The 23491-nt window shown below is 43.6% G+C and overlaps 1 pseudogene; it reads left to right on the top strand.

Moving 5' to 3' along the window:
• Nucleotides 1–15138, top strand: part of LOC110007783 ((E,E)-geranyllinalool synthase-like) — a 28028-nt pseudogene extending 12890 nt beyond the window's left edge.
• Nucleotides 15139–23491: the final 8353 nt, after the last annotated feature.

Below are 23491 nucleotides of genomic sequence, written 5' to 3'. Positions count from 1 at the left end.
TAATGCCCGTGTGATCAAAAGATGATTGTTTTCTTGTAGGGCTCGACATGGAGATCGATTTGATACCAACTTTGAGCCATGAATCATGTTTTTGAGCCATGAATCATGTTTTTGAGCTATGATCATGAGACTTGAATTTTGAATGAATCTTAAAAACTTCAGATCGATAGTGCTCTCGTTCCTTGACATTTTTCTTTTGTTTCTTTGTTGAATCACACTGAGCATGCTGTCACGATCACGTCGCAGAAAATGCAGCTTGATTTCATGGTTGAATGAAGATTTTGTCGTCTTGAGCTTTTTGTTGGAATTTTTCGACGACCAAAATTTACAGTAGCTTCGATGCCTTCGTGTGTGAATCCCAACAGTTCATCATACAAGAGGTTCGAACTAAAGATATCCACGGCCCTTATGCACATAATGCAATTTGTTTCATGTCGATCAAGAACGCGTGTGCCATGATTTGGCCGCTCGATTGAGGCGTGCTGCTGCCAAATTTTCTGCAATTTTCTTCATGGATCAACGTCTTCTTTTTAGTTTTTCTCCCTTCTCGAGCATCGTCATGGGGCCTACAACATATCAAAATGCTCGTCTCGATAAGACAAACATGCTCATCAAATTTGAATGCGATCCGACTCGAATTGAGTTAAATTTGGTGCTGGGTGGCCACACGAGAATTAGTATGTGAGACTTACCACTTTTCGATATTTATCCATAACTTTGTCCTTGAGCACCTGATTAAGCCGAAACTTGACCTGTAGAGGTTTTTTACTGTGTTGGATCTAATGGCACGGTACCACAGTTGTTGAATGCACTAAAAATATAGCTCTAGTTACGAGGTCCATTTCAGGGTGCGAGAGGCCACTTTTTTTCCAAATTGTTTCTTTTATGTTCACTACCTTAGAAATGTCTGATTGCGAAGAAACTTATCAGGTGGCCTTTTGGAGTGTTGATGAAGATCTTGATCAATTTTGAGGCAATTATGAGACTATCAAAATTTTCACTATTTTGTAGGCTTTATTGACCTGCTTCCTCTTTATTCCGCATCAGGGACCAAGGTGTTGAAAAATGCATTTAAATACTCAGGTCTCAGAGGCATGACCTTAAAATTGGCCCCACACATGTGCACACGCCCTTTACATGAGTCTTCATGCATGTCTTCCCTCATCAACTTGTCCGTGCGTGCACACCACCTTCATAATTCCCCAGTGAATCCCTTCATTACTACTCTTCATTCCCAAGTGAGTTTCACCCATGCTAAAAAAACGATGAGCCATCCTGCCATCCATACTTGCCGTCAGCTAGTGGGTCACTACTTTTCACCTATCATTCATAAATCATCCATCTTTCGCAGGTAGCCTCGTGTCATCTCCCCAAAGTGAGTCAAAACCACCACCATACACACTCCATCGCCTCAACAGACTACCATTCATCACCACCACGGTCCAGCTATATGATTTTAAATTGTAGTGCATGTTTTGACAGCATGACGTTAAAAGGCTTTGCAGAGGTCTCGAAGGCATGACCCTAAACACTCCTTGATAAAACAAAGAATAATGGGCGTGGTGTAAACCTGAACAAGGGAACGCCATGAGTAAAAATGATGGACGGGCATGGTCACGAAACTATGAGTAAAAGAGTTATGTGAAATAAAAACTCGAGCATGGTGAAAACCCCAAAGGGCACCATGAGTAACAATGGAAGAAAAGGGTGGACATGGTCGAAAGGTCATGAGTAAAAGAACCCCAAATAAAAAAGAAGTTTGTAAAAGCCGTCTCTATAGCGCTGCTTCCCAAGTCCAAGTGAAAACCCACAAAGGGCGCTTGGACCAATAAATAGGTTGATGTAGCATTCATGTCTATAGGCGGCTTTAACCCACATCCAAAGAGAAAGAATCCCTGGTGTCACAATACTAAAAATACGAGCTTCATGGAAAGATTATGACATCTTGTGTCCATTTGCAAAAAAGACTTGAAGGAAGGAAGATACACTAAGAAGGAAAGACAAATCTCATGAAGAAAAGCATTGTTCCCACGAGGTCTCTAACAAACTCCAAGCTACTTAAGACGCCCCAAGAAAGTCAAGTCAGCCAGACCTTGGACCTGTTATGCAGCAACAGGATTGAGCACTCAAGGACGCCTCAGACAAAGAAGAGAGGAATCCTGCTTGTTGAAACTGCTAGCAGTGGGAAAAGTTATTCTCAAAGCTGGTCACCTCGATAAACTGAGGTACCCTGCCCGTCAAGAACATTATGGTACACAACGCAGACGGAAGCCAACGTAAGGCCCTTCAGCAGACCATCCAAAACAAACAACAAAACAAACAAACCCAGATTAAATGGGAAAAATGACCTTCAATGCGGCACTCGACTGCCGTACGGGCCTAATTCTGACCAACGAGGTCCGTACAAAATCCTCAGCTATCAAAATCACAAACAGTCCACGGAGGGCGAATACTTCGATAGGATCCCTTAAAAAACGTCTCTTCTCCCCTAAGTCTTAAAGAATGGACCTGTGCATTGCATTGAAACATCTGAGCATCCAAGTTACAACAATGAGTGGATCTCCTCGACGTTCACATGGTCCTGTGGCAAGGAAGAAAAAAGTAATAAAGCTGAAGGAAATTTTTTGAATGTTGTCCTTCTTGCTTCTCTCGAAGCACAACATTTGGTGGGGCAAGCGGTTTGAACACATTTTTCAATACCTTGGGTCCTCGATGCAGAATAAAAGAGAGTCTGGTCAATAAAACCTCGACATACAGTGAAATTCTCGACAGTCTCAAAATTGCCCCAGAACGAGTCAGAATCTTCCTGAGTACTCTAAAAGGCCACCTGTTAAGATTTTTCATAATCTGACATGTCTAAGGCAGCGCAGACAAAGAAATAATTTCAGACAAATCAGCCTTTAGCACCTGAAACGAACCCCCTAACTAGAACTCTATTTTTGGTGTGTCAGAATGCAGTGAAACACTACCATTGGATCCAGAACGGTCGAAAACTCCTATGGGTCAAGTTTCGGCTTAATCAAGTGCTCTAGGACAAAGTTATGGGTAAAGGACTGAAAAGGGGTAGGCTGCACACTATTCCTGTGTGCCCTCCCTGCACCAAATCATCATTAAAAGTTAATGTTTCAATAGTCTTGGGAAGTGACTTCTAGGAGCTATATCTCACTCGTCTTGAGTTGGATCGTGCTTAAATTTGGTGAGCGTGTTCGTCATGTCAAGACGAGCATTTTGATATATGGTACGACCTGTGATGATACTCGAGTAGGGAGAAAAACTTGAGAGAAGTTGGCGACTCATGAAAATAGTTGCAGAAAATTCAACAGCAACACACCTTGCTCGAGCGGCCATATCATGGCGCTCGCATACCCAATCGATAAGAAACCAATTGCATTATGTACGTAAGGTCTGAGGCTATGTTTGTTTTGAACCCCACGTACGATGAATGGTTGAATTCGACACGCGAAGGCGGCGAAGTTGATATAGATTCTTGTCGCCAAATTTTCAGATTTTGATAAAAAACCCAAGACGATGAAATCTTCGTCCGGATACGAAATAGAGCTACGTTTGTTGCAATGTGATGGTAACATCATGCTCAGTGTAATTCAGGGAAGAAATCAAAGAAAAACATCAAGAAATAAGCACACTATTGATCAGAAATTTTCAAGATCTATACAAATTTTGAGTCGCATGATCGTGGTCTAAAAAAACGTGATTCATGGGTCGAAGTTGGTATCAAATTGATCGTCATGCCTATCCCGACAAGAAAGCAATCATCTTTCAACCAAATGGATGTCGACGCAACTTTGATTCATCTATGAAAGATCACGCAAGTTTTAGAGCTATAGAAGGGACTTTTGAAATTTCATGTATTGTTGGGCAGGGGAAAAACAGTCCTTTTACACCAATTTTTATATTTTATTTTAATTCAATTAAATTGTAATTATCATCAATTATGTTAGATTTTGGGCGTACACTCATGTTTGGGCCCAATTCTATAAGTACATGCTAAACTTAAATGTCAAAGAACCCTGATTTTTCAATTTCATGTATAAAATTTGGGAGTTTTTGCATTTAAATTGTGGGCATGTCTTAGAGAGAGAGAGAGAGGAGAGAGAAGAGAAGTTTTGGTACCCTTTGATAAAGGTGACTTTCTCTCTCCTCCACTCATCTCTCTCTTTCTTTCTCTCTCCTCCTCTCATCTCTCTTTCTCTCATCTCTCTCTTTCTCCCTCTTCTCATCGCTCTTTCTCTCTCCTCTCATCTATCTCTCTATTCCCTGATCGTCTTTATTCACTTTCCTTATCTCTCTTTTATCTTTCCTTTTTTTTTTCCTCTCTTTCTCGTTTCTCCATGTTATTTCTTTGTCTTCTCTGTTCATGCATGGCGGAGTCTGTCACCGGGTGTGATGTCTTCCTACTCCTGGGGCATAAACAGTGAGGCGGGTCTTAACCCAAGTGGCGAGCCGGGCATCTGTCAAAGTTCCCTTGTCTTCCACATCTATAATGGACGGCAGAAGCTCATCGACATCCATGTTTTCTTTCTCTCCTCACTCTTCTATCATGGATGGTGGAAGCTTATCACCATCCATGTTTTCTCTCTCTTCTTAACTCCTCTATCATGGATGGCGAAAGCTCTTCACTGTTTGTGTTTTCTCTTTCTTTTCACTCCTCTGTCATGGACGGCAGAAGCTCTTCGTTGTCTATATTTTCTCTCTCTTCTTAACTCCTATGTCATGGATGGTGGAAGCTCATCTTCATCCATATTTTATCTCTCTTCTCACTCCTCTATCATGGACGACAGAAGCTCATCACTATACATGTTTTTTCTCTCTTCTCACTCCTCTGTCATGGACGGCGAAAGCTCATTGTCGTCTATGTTTTCTCTATTTTCTTAACTCTTATGTCATGAATGGTGGAAGCTCATTACTGTTCATGTTTTATCTCTCTTCTTATTCCTCTATCATGGACGACGGAAGCTCATCACCATCCATGTTTTCTCTCTCTTTTTACTTCTATGTCATAGACAGTGGAAGCTCATTGCCACCCATGTTTTCTTCTATTCTCTCTCCTATGTCATCGATGGCAGAAGTTCATCGCTGTTCATGTTTTCTTCTATCTTTTTTCCACTCTGTCATGGATGGTGGAAGCTCATCACCGTCCATGTTATCTTTTATCTTCTCTCTCCTTTGTCGTGGACGACGGAAGCTCATTGTCGTCCATGTTTTCTTCTATCTTCTCTCTCCACTGTCGTGGACGGTAGAAGCTCATCGCCATCCATGTTTTCTTTTATTTTCTCTCTCCTCTATCATGGATGATAAAAGCTCATTGCCGTCCATGTTTTCTTCTATTCTCTCTCTTTTGTCATGGACAGTGGAAGTTCATCGTCGTCCATATTCTTCTACTTCCTCTCTCTTCTATCATGGACGGTAGAAGCTCATCGCCATCCATGTTCTTTTCCCTTTCTCCCCCTCCTATCATGGACGGCAGAATCTCATCACAGTCCATGTTTCTCTTTTCTGTTCTCTCTTTCTTCTCTCTCTTCTTACTTCTTTATTCTCTCTCTTCCTCCCCCCTTTTCTCCTCTCTCTTTCTTCTTCCTCCTCTTTTTCTTCTCCCTTCTTATCTCCTCTATTCCTTTCTAATTTTTCTCTTCCCTCTCTCTTTCTTCTCTCTCTTCTTTCTTCTTTCCCTCTTGTTTAACCAAGAAGGGCTAAGTCAAACACTGCCATGATAGTCTCGTCGTCTAACAGTATTACCGCTGTGCCATTCTTAGTTACCGTATCCATCTTACTGCCACGATAGGCTAACCATCATGCCAGGCTGGTCCATGATCGTTCTTTCGTCTAGTAGTATTGTCATTGTGCCAGTCTAGTTACCGTGCCCATCTTGCTGCCATGCTAGATCAATTACTTGCTGGTCTAGCTACTGTGTTAGTCTAGCCACTTAGTCAAATTCCTATCTTCCCCATTCCTCTCTTATATCTCTTTCTTCTCCTTTCATCTATCCTCTTACCTTTTTCTTCTTTCGAATGTTCATGCCTATGTGCATTCGCCCAAAGACAAGGAGGGATAACTTAGCCCACTTGTCTTGTAAATTAACCATGTGTGTGTGATTTCAAAAACATGAGAGTACAAGCAGAGGGAGGTGATTATGAACCGGTTGTAGGATGAGGGGCTTTCTGTCATGATATAAGAGGGCGCACGCACGAGTCAGCCTGAGTGAGTCACGGACCTAGATGAGGTGTGTCCCACCTCACATTAAAATTCCTCTCTCATTAGTTGGTATATCAGCCCTTGTTTCCTAACAAGGTTCCAGAGAGAGCAATCTCAAGTCCTGAGTTCCACTGAAACCTGAGACACGTGTCACTAGGTCATCCCGACTAGGAGGACAAGATCGAGGCACGTAACCACCTAGTTACAGCATTACGTGGATATCTCCTAGACATTCATGTGGTCTTGTGGCTAGGAAGAAAAAAGTAATAAAGCCAAACAAAATGCTTCGAATGTTGTCCTTCTCTCTTCTCGTGAATCACAACATTCGGTGGGCCAAGCTGTTTGAACACATTTTTCAGCACCTTGATCCCCATTGGAATTTTTGATAGTCCTAATATTTCCCCAGAATGAGTGACAATGTTCCTAAGGACTTCAAAAGGCCACTTGCCCAGTTTCCTTGTAATCCGACATGCCTAAGGTAGTGCATACAAAGAAACAATTTCAAAAAAATGTGGGACCATTGCCATTGGATCCTGTACGGTCGAAAACCCTTTAGGGTAAAATTTTGTCTTAAACAGATGTTTCAAGACAAAGTTACGGGTAAAAGACTAAAAAAGGATGGGCCGAACACTATTCCCGTGCCCCCTCCTTGCACCAATCTCCATTAAAGGAGATTGGTTTTCACAGTCACAAGTAGTAACTTTGAAGACTCATATCTCACTCATTACGAGTCACATCATGCTCAAATTTTGTGAAAGTGTTCATCTCGTCAAGACGAGCATTTTGATATGTGGTACATCTAGTGACGTTGTCCAAGTTAGGAGAAAATCTAGAGAGAAGACCATGATTCGTGATCAAGGTTGCAGGAAAATTAGCAGTACCACGACCCACTCAAGCAGCCATATCGTGACGCTTGTGTACTCGATCGACGTAAAACCTTTGGAATTATGTGCATAAGATCCAGGGCTATGTCTGGTCCGAACCCTGCACATGGGGAATAGTTAGATATGGCATACAAAGGTGTTAAATTTGCTATAGAATTCCAGCTGTTAGAATCCAAATTCTGGTCAAAAACTCAAAATTGTAAAATCTTCGTTCGGGCACAAAATCGAGCTGCATTTATGGCAACGTGATCATGACGACATGCTTAGTAAAATTCATCAAAGAAACACAGGAAATACATCAAGAAGTGAGCATCATCGATCAGAAGTTTTCAAGATTCGTACAAATTTTGAGCCACATAATCGTGGCTTAAAAACACGATCCGTGGTTCGAAGTTGATACCAAATTGATTGCGATGCCGAGCCTAATGAGAAAGTTATCATCTTTTTATCAAACGAGCACCGGAGCAACCCCGAATCGACCTAGGAAAATCGCACATGTTCAAGGGCTACAACAGGGACTGTTTTGAAATTTTGTGTATTGTTGAGCAGGGGCAAAGCTGTCATTTTACACTTATTTATAAATTTTATTTTAGTTTAGTAAATTATAATTGTCATCAATTAGGTCAGATTTTGGGCATCTACCCTTGTTTTAGGCCCAAGTCTATAGATGTCATGTTGTACCTCGTTGTAAAGGATCTGCAATTCGATTAATAAAAATTGAGAGTTAAGCTTTGAGATTGAGGGCCACATACAGGAGAGAGAGAGAGGAGAAAGAAGAAAAGTCTGCTACCCCTTGATGAAGGTAACTTTCTCTCCTCTCTTCTCTCTACACTTCTTTCTTTCTCTATCCTCCTCTCTTCTCTCCTCTTCTTTCTCTCTCTTCTTCTTCTTTTTTTCTCTCTCCTCTTATTTATTTCTCTCTCTTCTCTTCTTGCTTTCTTTTAATCTCTCTCCTCTTTTTCCTTTCTCTCTCTTCTTCTTCTTTTTTTCTCTCTCTTCTTCTTCTTCTTTCTCTCTCACTTTTCTTCTTCTTCTTCTTTCTCTCTCACTTTTCTTCTTCTTCTCCCTTTCTCTCTCTTCTCTCTCATCATGCACAACAGTAAGCATTATCGTGCACGTCTCATCTTCTTCTTCTCTCTGTCTCTCTCTTCTCTACCTCAAGCATGCACAGTAGTAAGTATCGCTTTACATGTCTCTCTTCCCTTGCTTTCCTCTTTCTCTTTGCTCTCTTTGCTCTCTCATCTCTTTTCTTTCGTAATTCGTTCTCTCTCTTTCCTAATCCTATCTTTCTTGCTCTCTGTACTTTACTTTCTTTCACTGCTCTCTTTCTTGATCCCTCTCTGCCTTTTCTTTTCTCTCTATTAGTTCCTTTCTCTCTCCTCCACAGTCATTTGCATAGATGCCCAACGCCAAGCATGACATCCTCCTTTTCTTATCTCTTGAAACATGCATTGTGAGTCGAGCTTTAACTCGAGTGGATGGTCAGGCCTCTCTGAGTTTCTCCTCTCTCTTGTTGTGCATGACGATGTTCATCACCACGCATAACATTTCTTTCCCTATTCTCTAACAAGGACATTGAATCAGGCCCTTTCTTGAGTGGTGGGCTAAATCGTGTCTAAGTTCCTTTTGACACGCACGACGATGCCTATTGTCGTGCATGTCTTTTCTTCACTATCTCCGGACTTCCTCCCTCTTGTCATGGACGGTGGAATCCATTGTCATCCATGTTTTCTTTTTCTTCTCTCTTTGTCTCGTCATGGACGGCAGAGCCTATCACCGTCTATGTTCTCTCTTCTCTCTCTCTCCTCATGGACGGTGGAGCCTATCGTCGTCCATGTTCCTTCTTTCTTTCTCCCTCTTGTCATGAACGACAGAACCTATCATCGTCTAAGTTCTCTCTTACTCTCTCTCCTCCCATGGATGGTGGAACCTATTACCGTTCATGTTCCTTCACTCCTACCCTCTTTCTCTCTCCTCTGTCATGGATGGCAGAACCCTATCATCATCCATGCTTCTTTCCCTTTCTCTCTCCTCTGTCATGGACGATAGAACCCCATCTCTATCCATGCTTCTTTTCCCTTTCTCTCTCCTCTATCTTGGATGACAAAACCCTATTACCGTCCATGTTCCTTTACCCTTTCTTTGTCCTCTATCATGGACGATAGAACCTCATCATCGTCCATGCTTCTTTCCCTTTCCTCTCTCCTCTGTCATGGATGGTGGAACCCGTCGTCGTCCATATTTCTTACTCTTCTCTCTTCTTTCTTCTCTCTTCTCTCTTCTTTCTTCTCTCTTCTCTCCCTTCCTTCTTTTTCCTTCTCTCTCTTCTTTCTTCTCTCTTCTTTCTTCTCTCTTCTCTCTCCTCTTTTCTCTCTTCTTCTTTCTCTCTTCTCTCTCTCTCATATTTTCTCTCTCTTCTTTCTTCTCTCTTCTCTCTCCTCTTTTCTCTCTCTTCTTTCTTCTCTCTTCTCTCTCTTCTCTTCTTCCTTTATTCTTTTTCTCTCTTCTCTTCTTCTTCTCCCTTCTCTTCTCCTTTTCTCTTCTCTCTTCTCTTCTCATTTCATTCTTCTTTCTTCTCTATTCTTCTCCTCTCTTCCCTTCTTCTTTTCTCTCTTGTGTTTACTTCTTCTTTTTCTATCTTCTCTCTTATCTCCACTTTCATTTCTTATCTCTTATTTTCTCTCCTATCTTATCTCTCTCTTCTTTCTTCTTTCTCCCTCATTTGACCAAGGGACGAACTACGTATGGCACTATCATGGTAGTCTCGTCGTCGAGCAGTATTATCACCATGCTGGTTTGAGTTACCATGCCCATCTTGCTGTCATATTAGATTAACTATTATGTCAGGTTGGTTGGTGTTGGTTCTATTGTCGAGTAATATTGCCACCGTGCTGGTCTGAGTTATGTGCTCGTCTTACTACTATCTAAAATCAGTCACTGTACTGAGCTGGCTACTGTGTCGGTCTAGCCATTTGGTCAAATTTGCCTTACTTCTCTTCTCTTTACTCTCTTCTACTCCTTTCTTCTCCTTTCATCACCCCAATCTCTGTCCACTTATTCTTCCCTTTCTTCTTTTAAATGTGCACATATGTGTACATTCGACCAAAGAGTGGGGTCTCTTAGGCCACTTATCTTGAAAATTAACCATGTGTATGTGATCACAGAAACAGGAGAGTATAGGTCATGGGAGGCGATTTCGAACCAGTTGAAGGATTGGGGGGCTTTCCGTCACTATCTAAGAGGGCGCCCATGAGAGTCAGCCCGAGTGAGTCACAGACCCAGGTGAGGTGTGCCCTGCCTCACACCAAATTCCTCTCTCACCGGTTGGTGTACCTGCCCTTATTTCTTAACAAGGTTCCGAAGTGAGCGGTCTCAAGTCCCGAGTTCTCCTTAAAACCTGAGATACATGCTACTTGGTCAACCCGACCCCAAGGGTAAGATTGAGGCATTTAACCACCCCCCAATAGCATAGAGAGAGTGAGAGGAGAGAGGTTGTGAGCTTGAAGAGGGTCCAAACTATGCTAACAAGCAGCTGAGGGCTTCGTAATTGCTCTAAGAGGGTCATCGGCCCAGGCGTGTCCCCAAACTCCCAAAGCAGCATAAGAGAGTTCGTGCTCTAGTCGCAAAAATCTCCCTCACCATCGGCCTCCTATCCACTAGCAGGAGGGCTCGCACGTGCACCACGCGTTGGACCTCCACGGTTGTTCGAGAGACAGTTTCCACCTCACCACCTGGAGGGAAACCAGGACCTCACCGACATCACCCATGTCCGCTAAAGATATGCTTGTTAAGGCCTCATATGCCTTAAAGATTAGGAGTGATATAACTTGGGCATGGCTTAACCGATATCCATATCCACCATCAATTAAGACATGCCTTAACTAATACCTTGAACCTTGATGTTTTTGGGATTAAGCTGAGACTCTTTAGGTACCCATGTTTGTCGCATTACAACCCTTTCCCTAAAGTTTCATTAAATCAGAGGTGGCTAAACTCATCATACACATATTTTGCCAGTTGGAGCCTTAAAAGATCTATCCCCCGTGCGTTACAACCAGAATGACACCTGATCATCAAAATCAAGATATCTATCTCAATATGAGGAATTTTCTCATGGGACCATGACCATTGGATACAAGACTCAATGCTCTATCATCTTTAAATGGTGCAGCATTGATTGACTTGTACATTTGAAGCAGTTGCATCCACAATCCACTGGTCTTGATGATGTAATTTTCAACAGAAATATGTTAATTTGGATGGATAATATCTCTCTTATACATGATCCATTTGAGGCAATAATTGGACCATTGTGTTCACATCTGATTTCTCTCTCATGTCGCCAAATTTCATGTTTAAAAGATTTTTCCTTTGAAATAAATTGTACTTGCAATCTACTGGACTTGCTGACAAAATTTCTAGAAGAAATATTCTAGTAGAAATCAATTGTACTCGCAATTGTTTGTACCCCTGGCCTGTTGCCTGTTTGGAATTATGTCCCCTAACTAGTCTTTTTCTTCTTACCTGTAAAACACACACACACATTAGAGTACAGACAAGTGGGTCTGAGGACCCCACCTTGTCACAGGGGGAACACACACGTGCATGTGTACTCAAAAGGAAAGGAAAGCAACAGTATATGAGGGTCCACATCAATTCGACGGCCTTAAGGCGTCTCCTTGACAAGGGACTTTTAGTTAGATCCGATAGTAAGAAAAGAAAGAAAGGGGTGAGATAGAGGGAATGACAGAGAAAAGGAGGAAGGGTTTCAAGGCTAATATGTCGTTCAACTAGTTCTTTAAAGAAAAGTAGGACGAAAATTGGTTTGGAATTCACCCAACTCCTCAGAGGCAGAGAATAGAGACTTTCATGAGGAGAGGGAGAAGAAAGACGAATGATAGAAGTTGTGAAGGTCAGCTTGACTCTCACTCAACCGTAAAAGAATGGAGTCATTTGACCCAACGACTAGGCCTACGTAGTGACAAGACTAGCATGACGATCGGTCTAGTGCGGTAGCTAGTCGGGCATGGTGACTAGATTGATACAACAACTAAGCTACTCAACGACCGGACGAACGCGGTGACTAATCTAGCATAGTAGCGGGTCCTGTGCGGCAGTTCGATGGGCACGGTAACAAGTCCGGTACAACGGCTAAACTACTCAATAACAAGATTGGTGCGAAGACTATCTTAGCACGATGATTAACCTAACACGACAGCGAGATGAGCATGGTAACTAGTCTGGCACAACGGCTAAACTGGTTGACGTCAGGGCTAGCACAGTAGTGCAAGGCTCAATCAGCCCTTTGGTCGAACAAGTAAAAGGAGAAAAGGGAGAGAGGAAATCATGCCAATAGTGTGTGTTACCGTGTATGGCAGAAAGTGGGAAAGGAAACGAATCACACTCGGCAGTGTTCTCTGCCGTGCGCAACAATCAGAGAGAAAGAGGGGAGAATCATGCACGACGTTTGCTTTGCCCTGCGCAACAGATAGAGGAGAAAAAGAATGTCACGCTTGGCATTTGCACTACCGTGCACAACAGACAGGGAGAGAAGAGATTGTCACGCTCTACATTATGCACTGCCACACGCGACTAACTGGGGAAAAGAAGATCACGCCTGGCATTTACACTGTCGTGCGTGATGGAGAGAGAGAGAAGAGATCGCCACGCTCGGTAGTATGTACTGTTGCTAGCAACTGTTTGAGTAAAAAAGGAAGATCAGGCCTGCCATTTGCACTGCCATACGTGATGGACAGGGAAAGAAGAGATCATCACGCTCGGTAGTATGCACTGTTACGCGCAACAGACTAAGGAAGAGAAGAACACGGGATGAGAAAGAAACAGAGAGAAAGAGAAAGAGAAGAGAAGGAAAGGAAAGGAGGAGAGAAAAGGAACGAGAGATGAAAAAGGAAGAAGAGAGAGAAATGGAAAGAAGAAAGAGAGAAAAGGAAAGAAGAGAGAAGAGAGAAGAGAGAGAAAGAAGAGAGAAGAGAGAGAAAGAAGAGAGAAGAGAGAGCAAAGAGAGAAAGAAGAGAGAGAAAAAAGAGAGGAAGAAGAGAGAGAAAGAAAAGAGAGGAGTGAGTAGAGAGAAAGAAAAGAGAGAAAGAAGAGAGAGAAAGAAGAGATAAAGAAAAGAGAGACAGAAGAGAGAGAAAGAAGAGAGAAAGATAAGAGAGAAAGAAGAGAGAGAAAGAAGAGAGAAAGATAAGAGAGAAAGAAGAGAGAGAAAGAAGAGAGAAGGAAGACATAAGGAAGAGAGAAAATTTACCTTACACCTGGGGGTAACACCAAAAGTCTTCTCTCTCCTCTCTCTCTCTCTCTAAGATGTGACCCTCAATCTCAAGCAACAATAAAATTTTATTGATGAAAAATTAGGTCCTTTACATGTGGTGCGTGCTTGTTTATATATAAGTGGGACCCAAAGGCAGGTGCACAATCAAAATTCGACCTGATTGTCAAAAATTAAGTATTAAATTAATTAAAGAAAATCTAACAAATTGGAGCAAAAAGACAATTTTGCAGCTGCACCAACAATTCATGAAATTCCAATTGAGTCCCTAATGTGCCCAAGAACTCTTACGATCTTCCCAGGTTGGTTTGGGGTCTTTCCAATCTCCGTTCAGCCGAAAGATGATTCTTTTCTTGATCGACTCTGGAATACGGTGGTTTCGATACCACTTTCGAGCCACGGATCGGGTCTTTGGGCCATGATCACGAAGTGTGAAATCAAGAGAAACGTGCGATCTTTGTTTAAAGACTACGTGAATTTCTTGGTGTTTTTCGATGATTTATGTGATGAATATCAACTAGCAAGTCGTCGTGAGCGTTTGGTGACAAACGTGGCTTGATTTGATGCCCGAACGAAGATTTTCCATTTTTGATCTTTTGGTCGAAATTTGGTTTCCAGTGGCAAGAAAGTGCTGCAACTTCATACTCGTCGTATGTCAAATATGATTGCCCATTACGTTCGAGGTTCGACTCTGATGAAGCCTCGAACCTTACGCTCGTAGTGAGTCTGATTTCTGGTCGATCCGACGTTCGAAAATCTTGATGTGGCTGATCGATCGAGGTGTGGTCCTGTTGAAAAACCTGCAACCTTACTTTGAATCACGAACTTCTCTCCTGTTTTTCTCTCAGCTTGGGCATGACATGGGTCGTGCCCACATATCAAATGCTCGGGTCGACGAGATGAATACGCTCGTAAAATTTGAGCTTGAGTAGGCTTAGGATGAGAGAGATATGGTCTTTTATAGTTGAGCCCAAAACTCATGAACACAGTTTTTATTAATGAAAACTAGTTCACTGAGGGTGCACGGTAATAGCGTGTGAGCTACCCATTTCAGGTAATTTTACCATAGCTTGGTTTAGGATTGTCTGATCAAGCCGAAACTTGGTCCCTAAGGATTTTTAGATGTTCTGAATCCAATGGCAGTGGTCCCATGGTCATTTGGCACTCCGTTGATAGGGCTGTAGTTATAAGGTCAATTTCAAGGCGATAGAGATTGATTTTCCCAAAATTGTTTCTTATCTGTACTACCTTAAATAAGTCAGATTGCGACAAAACTTGGCAGGTATTCTTAAGAGATCTTTATCAAAATTCTTGATCTTTCTTGGGCCATTCTGAGACTGTTTGAAATTTCACTTCTAGATTAGGGCTTTATTGTCCTGGCTTCTCTTTATTCCACATTGAGGATACAAGGTGATGAAAATTTTCCTCAAACAGTTTGCCCCACTGAATGTTGTGCTTCAAAAGAAGTGCGAGGAAAATATTCAAAAATTACCCTTTGACTTTATTATTATTTTTTTCTCCTGGACACAGAACCATGCGAACGTCGAAGGAATATTCGCATACCGCTATAACAAGGCTGCTCAGATGTCTGGATACATTTTTCGTAGATCCATTCATGGAGACTTCGGGGGAGAAGGGACATTGAGGGATGATTTTAAAGTCTACACCCTGTTGGACGTTTTGGCGGCGTTGTTGGCAGCCACACCAGGTTTGACAGGATGCTTGATACAACAGTTTCTTACTTGTGAGGGGTGATTTTAATTTCTACACCCTGTTGGACATTTTGGTAGTAGTAGAACCGGTGATGGATGATTTTAAAGTCTACACCCCGTTGGACGTCTTGACGACGTTGTTGGCAGCCATATCAGATTTGCAGGGTGTTTGGCGTGACAGTTTCTTACCTGTGAGGGATGATTTTAAAGTCTACACCCTATTCAAATTTTTGACGGCATTGTTGGTAGCCATATTAGGTTTTCTTTGACAAGTAGAGCACCTCTGAGGTCCCATCCTGTTGAGTCCAGTAGGGGGCTTTTTGTTGGCCTGTCTCGAACGTCTGGTCTGGTCAAGGAGGGGTTTTAGTGAGGCGGCCCTGAAAGGGATCTACCCTGGTTGTTGTCGGTAGGTGTTGACCTGATTTGATAGTTTCTTTCCTGTTGTGGATGTTGAGGGATGATTTTAACGTCTACACCCTGTTGAACGTCTTGGTGGCGTTGTTGGCTGCTACGTCAGGTTTGCTTTGACAAGCAAGGTACCTCTGAGGTTCCATCCATCCAGGTCCAATCGAGGGCCTTTTGTTAGCCTGCCCCAATGTCTGGTCCTGTCAGAGAGGATTTTTGTCAAGGCGGCCTCTACCCTGGTTGCTATGGGCAGGTATTGACCTGGTTTGACAATTTCTTACCTCATGTCTGACCTTATTTTTGGTTCTTGATAACAACGTTTTCTGCTACCGAGGATTTTTTTCTTGAAATGCTGGCCAAAGCTGCTTGTGAAGATGAATGCTGCATCAACTTGCTTTATTGGTCCGAGTACCCTTTGTGGGTTTTCACTTAGACTGGGGGAGCGGTGCCATAAAGATGGTTTTCACCAACTTCCTTTTCAGTAAGATTTTTTACCCGTGGGCTGATGGCCATGTTTGCCTCTTTGCCTATTTTTTCTCATGGTGCATATTTCGGATTTCCACTATGCCTGGTTTTTATTTACGGAACACTTTTACTCATGGTTTCATGATCAAGCTCGTTCGGCATTTTAACTCATGGCGATCCCTTTTCAGGTTTACACCATGTCCTTTTTTTTTTTTTTTTTTGTGAGAGCATGTTTAAGGTAATTCCTTCGAGACATCGGCAAAGCAGTTTAACAACATGTGGTCAGGACGTACGCTATAATTTAAGGTCATGCAACTAGACCATGATGATGGTGAATGACAGTCTGTGGAGGCCATGGAAATGAGTATGGTGGTGAATTGACTCATTTGGTGAGGATGGAACGATACTGTCTATGGATGTGGATGGTGTTTGTATGGAATAATGGGTGACTCACTAATTGACGTAGAGTATGAATGATGGAATGGATCGTCGTTTAATGAGCATGGGTAAGACTCACTGGGGATGAGTGCACGGAGAGGCTGGCATGAAAAAGGGGTGTGCGCGATGTAGGGAGGCACACGTGTGTTGAGGCATATTTAAGGTCATGCCATCAGTTCCAGAGCAAAGCAGTTTAAACGTCATGCGGCCAGGACATGCGCTACAGTTTAAGGTCATGCAACTGGACCATTATGCAAAGCAGTTTATCATCATGCGGCTAGGACGTGTGCTACAATTTAGGGTCATGCAATTAGACCGTTGCGCAAAGTAGTTTAGCATCATGTGGCCAGGACATGCACTATAGTTTAAGGTCATACAACTGGACCATTGCACAAAGCAGTTTAGCATCATGTGGCTAGGACATGCACTATAATTTAAGGTCATATAGTTAGACCATTGCGCAAAGCAGTTTAGCATCATGCGGTCAGGACATGCACTATAGTTTAAGGTCTTACAGTTGGACTGCTGCGTAAAGCAGTTTAACGTCATTTGGTCAGGACGTGTACTATAGTTTAAGGTCATACAGCTGGACCATTGCGCATAGCAATTTAGCGTCTTGTGGCCCGGACGTGCACTATAGTTTAAGGTCATACAGCTGAACAGTTGCGCAAAGCAGTTTAGCATCATGCGCCCATGACGTGTACTATAGTTTAAGGTCATATAGCTAGACCATTGCACTAAGCAATTTAGCATCATGCATCCAAGACATGCACTATAGTTTAAGGTGATACAACTGGACCGTGTTTGAGTTGTCGTGTATGTGGGTCGCCAATGAGGGGTAAACTCATTGGGAGACGTCAAGTGGATGAGGCTCCATGTGGAATGGGCCTGTGGATGGTGGTCTGACTCACTGGGGATGAAATGCCCGAGACCATTTATAAGCAGTCGTTTCAAATGGTGATGGTGGCCCAATGAGGGATGGTAGATGGAAATGGATACATTAGGGAATTAGGAACTAAGGGTGGTTCCTTATTGGTGATGGAAAGGTAATGGGGGCCGAACTTACTGGTGCGCACACGGACGGGCCGGTTAGGGAAGGAGTGCATGCAAGTGCATGCAAAAGGCGTGGGTGCAGCTGCAAAAGGTTGCACATGGCAGTACAGAGGTATCACGTTCGGCCTCATCATCAAGAGATCGTCAAGGCGCATACTGCAGTGGAGCACTCACGGTAGCGAACATGCTTAGTGGTGAGCGCATGACGATGTGTGTTGTGAGTGTGCATGGTGGCGGTCGTGCGGTGAGAGGCATGTTATAACAGTAGCTTGTTGAAGTTGATAGAAGCATGTGATACATGGAATGCACGACAGTGAGAGGCGCACTCGGTAGTGTAGAAGTGCACGACAGTGAGAGGCACGCTCTACAGTGAGAAAGCGCATGGTAGTTAGAGGCGCGCTCGGTCGTGAAAAAGCGCAAAGTAGTTAGAGGCGCACTTGGCGGTGAAAAAGCGCACGACAGTGAGAAGCGCGCTCGACAATGAGAGGCAATATGTCGGGTTCAGGCTCAAGGCTAAGCCTAACCCGGTCGAGCCCATTACCGTTTGACCTTTTGGAGTTGGGCGTCCTTTCTTCTTTGTGAGGGGCATCTTTGGGAACCCTTGGCTATAAAAGGAGTTGAAACTCCCCTTTTTTACCATTTTACCATAGTGACAACGGTGAAGGGGCTTGATTAATGAGAGGGTGAACTCCGGAAGTGAGCTTTTCGATGAGAGGAACACACGGAAAGAGGGAGAAAGGGGCTCGATCGTGAGCAAGGACCTTCACCAGGAAGAGGAGAAGAAGGTGCGATGGGATTTTTCGAGCTAGGGTCTGTCGACAGCGGTTGCAGAGGAAGAAACAGGGAGGTCCCGACATTTTTCTGGTGAAGTGAACATGCCGAGAAGTGTTGTAGGGAAACTCTGAGGGAGTTGAAGCCCCGCGGGAAGGTTTTGCGTCGGGTTTTGGGAATTCAGAGAGTCACGGTAAGTGCATTGCAGAGGTTCTTTTGGAGACAGTCAGTGGTTTCCCAATAAGGTGGCTCACAGGGGAGCCGGAGGGTCACCGAGTAGCCAAGGAGTCGGGGCCCAACCGAAAGGTCATGCATGCCCATGCAGCGAGTCACCACACATGCAGGTGTAGTGCACGGAAAGCGAAGGGTCACCCATCAGGGAGGCGTTAGCATGGAATTCAAGGGTAGTACGTGCGCACTCAATGGTATACACACGGTAGGAGGCACGTGCACGACAGAAAGTACGTGCATGGTAGTGAGTATGCACGGTGGGAAGTATGTGCACGACAGTGGGTGCGCACGACAATGAGTACGCATGGCGAGAAGTATACGCTCGGCAGTGATCACGCACAACAGCAAGAATGTGCATGGTAGTACTTGCACAGGGTGGTGAGTACGCACAGAGGGTTACGTGCCCAGCGGTGCATGTGCTAGAGGGCTACATGCATGGCGGTGGGTGTTGTACGAAGCATGTGCGACGGCTTGAAGATCTTACAAAATGTCGAGATCTCAAGGGAAATCTGCCAAAGGCTGGCATTCTTATGGGTGCTGGGTCAGTTAAAGGAAAGCCAATTTGTCTCACGAAATCTGTTGGAAGCCAAGTCCTCAAGCACAATTGTAAACCCCATGTTGTTCTGTGGAAGAGCAACGCATTTTTTGGTGTTTTTCCTCTGATGTAAGAGTAATGCTGATGATCAACTGTTCTCTTTTCCTCATATGATGATCAATTGTTCACATTTCCTAAGATGCAAGAGCAATGCTAATGATCAACTATTCTCTTTTCCTCAGATGCAAGTGCAGCACTGATGATCAATTGTTCTCTTTTCCTCAGATGTAAGAGCAATGTTGACCCCCCCTTTTGCTTTACTTTTTAAGATTTTCGAGATTACAAAGTTGTAACTTGTAACTTCTTTTTAATCGAATGGAAACTTCTGCTTATTCACGTCAACTGTTTCCCTTTTTCTCTTCCACATTCTTGCTTATGCTAACTTTTTTACCCATGATGCCCTTTCAGGATTTCACCATGTCCTCATTTTGACATTTTTTTACTCATGATAGCGAGCAGATGGTGCAATCATGCCCCGTCGTTTCTTTTAGGCATTTTTACTTGTGGCATCCTTTTGGGTTTTTGCCACACCCCTTTTTCAAGGAGGCATTTTTAAGGTCGTGCCTTCTGGACCATAGAGATGGTGTGTTTTATGGTCACACGCTAGGACCTAAGGACATATTTTAGGGTCTTGCCTCCGAGACCATAAGTCACGGGTAATACTTCTTTAGGTAGCATCCGTCGATAGAAGGCATTGCTTCCTTCCCATCATAACTAGTCAGTATATAACCTCCATTCAACGAGGCCTTCTTAATTACAAAATGGCCTACCCACTTTGGCTCAAACTTCCCCTTGCGTCACCCATGCATAACAATTGTTCGAACTTTGGCTGATTTGTCAAAACCCCTCTTCATCCTCCCCGGGTGGAGTTCAAGGTTCTGCTGGGCCTCGAATCTCTTCCCATCAAGGGTGTTTAGCTCTTGAAAGCGAAGCTTAACCTGTTCATCTTTGGTCATATTATGATATACGGCGTTGCACAATGAGGGGAGTTGAATCTAAAGGGGTAGTATCGCTTCAGTCTCATAAACCAATGAATAGGGAGTAGAGTCAGTAGCACTTCGGGTGGTGGTGCGATAAGCCCACAAGGCCTCTGGAAGCCTTTCGTGCAAATTTTTCTTTGTGCTAGACTCTGAATTCCTCAGAACACTACAAAGAGTACTACTGAAAGCTTTGGCCAAACCATTTTCCCGAGGGTGGTACATAGTGGAGTACTTCCACTCGAAACAAAACTGGTTAACCAAGCGATCAATGTGTTAGCTTCTGAAATGAGGACCATTATCTGAAGTGATACGGTTGGGCACACCGAATCAGTAATAATGTGATGACGTATAAAGTTGGCCACTGCTCTCCTGGGGACACGCCTGAGGGGGATGGCCTCAGCCCATTTGGAGAAGTAATACGTGGCAGCCAAGATGAAGGTGTGGCCTAATGTTGATGGAGGGTCAATGGGTCCCATAATGTCTATGCCCCAATGTGAGAGGGGCCATGACATCACTGTAGGATTCAGAGGCTCCGGTGGTTGGTGAATGAGATTCGAGTGCATTTGAAACACTTGACATCTCTTGGCATATGCCATCGAGTCTGCAACCATTGATGGCCAGTAGTACCCCAGCCTACGTATCCGCTCGTAGAGTTTAGGTCCTGACTAGTGGAGTCCACAGATTCCAGCATGCACTTCTTTTAGTGCATTGAAGGATTCCATTGAAGGAACGTTGGAAGAGAACGTCGCTTTCATGAAGAGTGTATTTAGTGGACATTGTTCATATGTTGTTGCGTTCCATATGATCATCGAGTAGCTGACCATGTTTAATGAAGTTGATCATGGGTTCCTCCAATCCTCAACCTGCTCAATCTTGGTGCATATAGGATCAAAGGTCTTCTCAACCTGATCCACTGCTTTTCCGGCTTCGAGAGCATCCTTAGCAGCAAGGAGTGCCCCAAATGGATAAGGAGGACATTTTGGGAAGAGAATTATTTCGTCGCAGCAGGACATGTCTCCATTCTGCTACCCATATGGGCATGGGTTCCTTTGGTGAGACTTGGATGGTCGCTCCGAGCTTGGCAAGGTCATCAGCTAGGGAGTTCAGCCTTAGAGGGATATGTTATAAGGAAAGGTCATCGAGATTTGCCATCAAAGTTTTAGCGGTGTCATGATAGGGTCTGAAGTTGTCCTTTCTCACATCGTATATTCCTTTAAGTTGTCATATTACGAGCTCGGAATCACCGAAAATGGCTAGCCGCTCCAAGTTCATATCTAGGGCAATCTCAAGCCCAATTATGAGTGCTTGATACTCGGTCTCATTGTGCGAGTCTGTCTCTGTAAGAGAGAAAGATAAGGGGATAACACCATCTTGAGGAGTCAAGAACACCACACTAACGCTACCTCATTCTGATTGAAAGGCCCCATCAAAATACATCTTCCAACCATAAGGTTGATCAACACAAAACACCTCTTCATCAAGGAGATCATTTGACAAGGGGGATTTTGCCTGTAAGTGGTGTGCGGCTAGGAAATCAGCCAAGGCTTAGCCTTTGACGGCTTTTTGTGGTACGTACATGATGTTGAATTCCATCAGTAACAATGACCATTTTGCTAGGCGCCCTGACAGGCAGGAGCATGTCATAAGGAACTTGATGTCATCAGCTCTTGAGATGAGCTGGACATCATGACCAAGCAAATAGTGGTGAAGCTTCTGAACCACGAAGATTAAAGCCAGGCACATCTTCTCGATTAGCAGGTAATTTTTCTCAGCTCCTTGCATGTTATGATTGAGATAGAATAGAGCAGTTTCTTTTCCTCCCTCATCGTTTTGTGCTAAGAGTGCACCAAGTGACTCATCGAGAGCAATCATATACAAAATGAGAGGCCTTCTCAATACTGGTGTAGAGAGTACCAGAGGGCTTAACAAATATTCCTTGATATCCTCTAGGACTGCCTGACATCCTCCATCCCATATGAAAGGAAAATCTTTCTTCAATAGGTGCGTAAACAGCTTACAATGACCCGAGAGATTGGAGATGTATCTCGTGAAATAGGCAAGCTGGCCCTGTAGAGACCGGAGTTCTCGCAGCGTCATTGGCGGTGGCATTTCTCTGATTTCCTTGATCTTGACTGGTTCGATTTCCAACCCTTGATATCTGACAACAAACCCCAAGAATTTTCCTGAACGTACATCGAAGGCACACTTCAAGGGGTTCATCTTGAGTTGGCACTGGCGAAGCCGCTCGAACACTCGTTCAAGGTCACGCATGTGAACTTCCTTGCTTGTAGATTTTACCACCAAGTCATCGATGTAACATTCCACTTCCTTGTGCAGCATATCTTTAAAAATGGTGGTCATTACCCATTGATACGTGGCGTCGGCATTCTTCAATCCAAATGGCATCATTGTGTAACAAAAGACCCCTTTAGGAGTCAGGAATGCGGTGGCCTCCTTGTCCTTATACCCTGAGTATCTATCCTTGAAAGAGAAAATTTGACAATGAGTTGTAGAGTCAATAAGCATTTCTGTGAATGGCAATGGGAAGTCATCTTTCGGACAAGAAGCATTCAAGTTGCAAAAGTCAATGCAGATCCTGATTTGGCCATTCTTCGTTTTGAGTGGAACGACATTTGCGAGCCATTTCAGGTGTTTGACTTCCTGGATAAAGCCTGCCTCCCTGAGTTATTTACTTTGTCATCGATTTGCATTTCGAGGTCAGATCAAAATCTTCTTGACTTCTGTTTTATGGGCTTGAAAGATGGATCGATGCCAAGACGATGTACCGCAATTTGAGGATCAAGGTCGGGCTTCTCATGGTAATGCCAGGCAAAGACATCTCAATTTGTACATAGGAAAGCCGTATAACTTTCTTTCTCTTCTAACGACATGTTGGCTGAAATGAAAGTCGGCCTTCGATCAGCTTCATCTCCCAAGTTTATCTCCTCGAGATCATCAGCCGTGGCTTGCCCACCTTCGTCTCATTCTTCAAGGGCTTCTTGGATTTCTATCTCCTCATCAGTTGGTGATCCTGAGGGCTCTTCCTTAACTTTGAATACAGGTACCCATGCTCCTGACATCTCCTCCTCAAATGAGGACTTGATCTGAAACATGATAGCCGCATCAGCTTCTTGTTTGACCAAAGAAGGCTCCACTTCAAGGAGAAGGAGCGTATAGGGTGAATTATGAGACATCCGGGTCAACTGGGAAGAGTAGGGCTCAAAAAGTATAAGAGGGAAGCTCTGTGTTTCAATGATCATATAGATGGTCACTACTTCATAGTTGTCTTTGTCATCGTCAGCTTTTTAATCTTCTGGACCCGCCACAGGTCTGAGTGGTATGGAAGGCTGAGAGGTTGGTTTAGGTAGTGAAGAATTGTTTTGGGGTACCGGTTGACCTTGTTGTGCAACCATATTGGTTTGAAGAGGTTGTGAGGTTTGGGATGGTGAAGGTTTTGC

Source organism: Amborella trichopoda, chromosome 13 (genome assembly GCF_054954075.1).
Source record: "Amborella trichopoda isolate Santa Cruz 75 chromosome 13, AtrichopodaSantaCruz75HAP2 v2.0, whole genome shotgun sequence".
Lineage (NCBI taxonomy): Eukaryota > Viridiplantae > Streptophyta > Magnoliopsida > Amborellales > Amborellaceae > Amborella > Amborella trichopoda.
The sequence above is the reverse complement of the archived record's forward strand: the minus strand, read 5'-3'. Positions and strand labels throughout refer to the sequence as shown.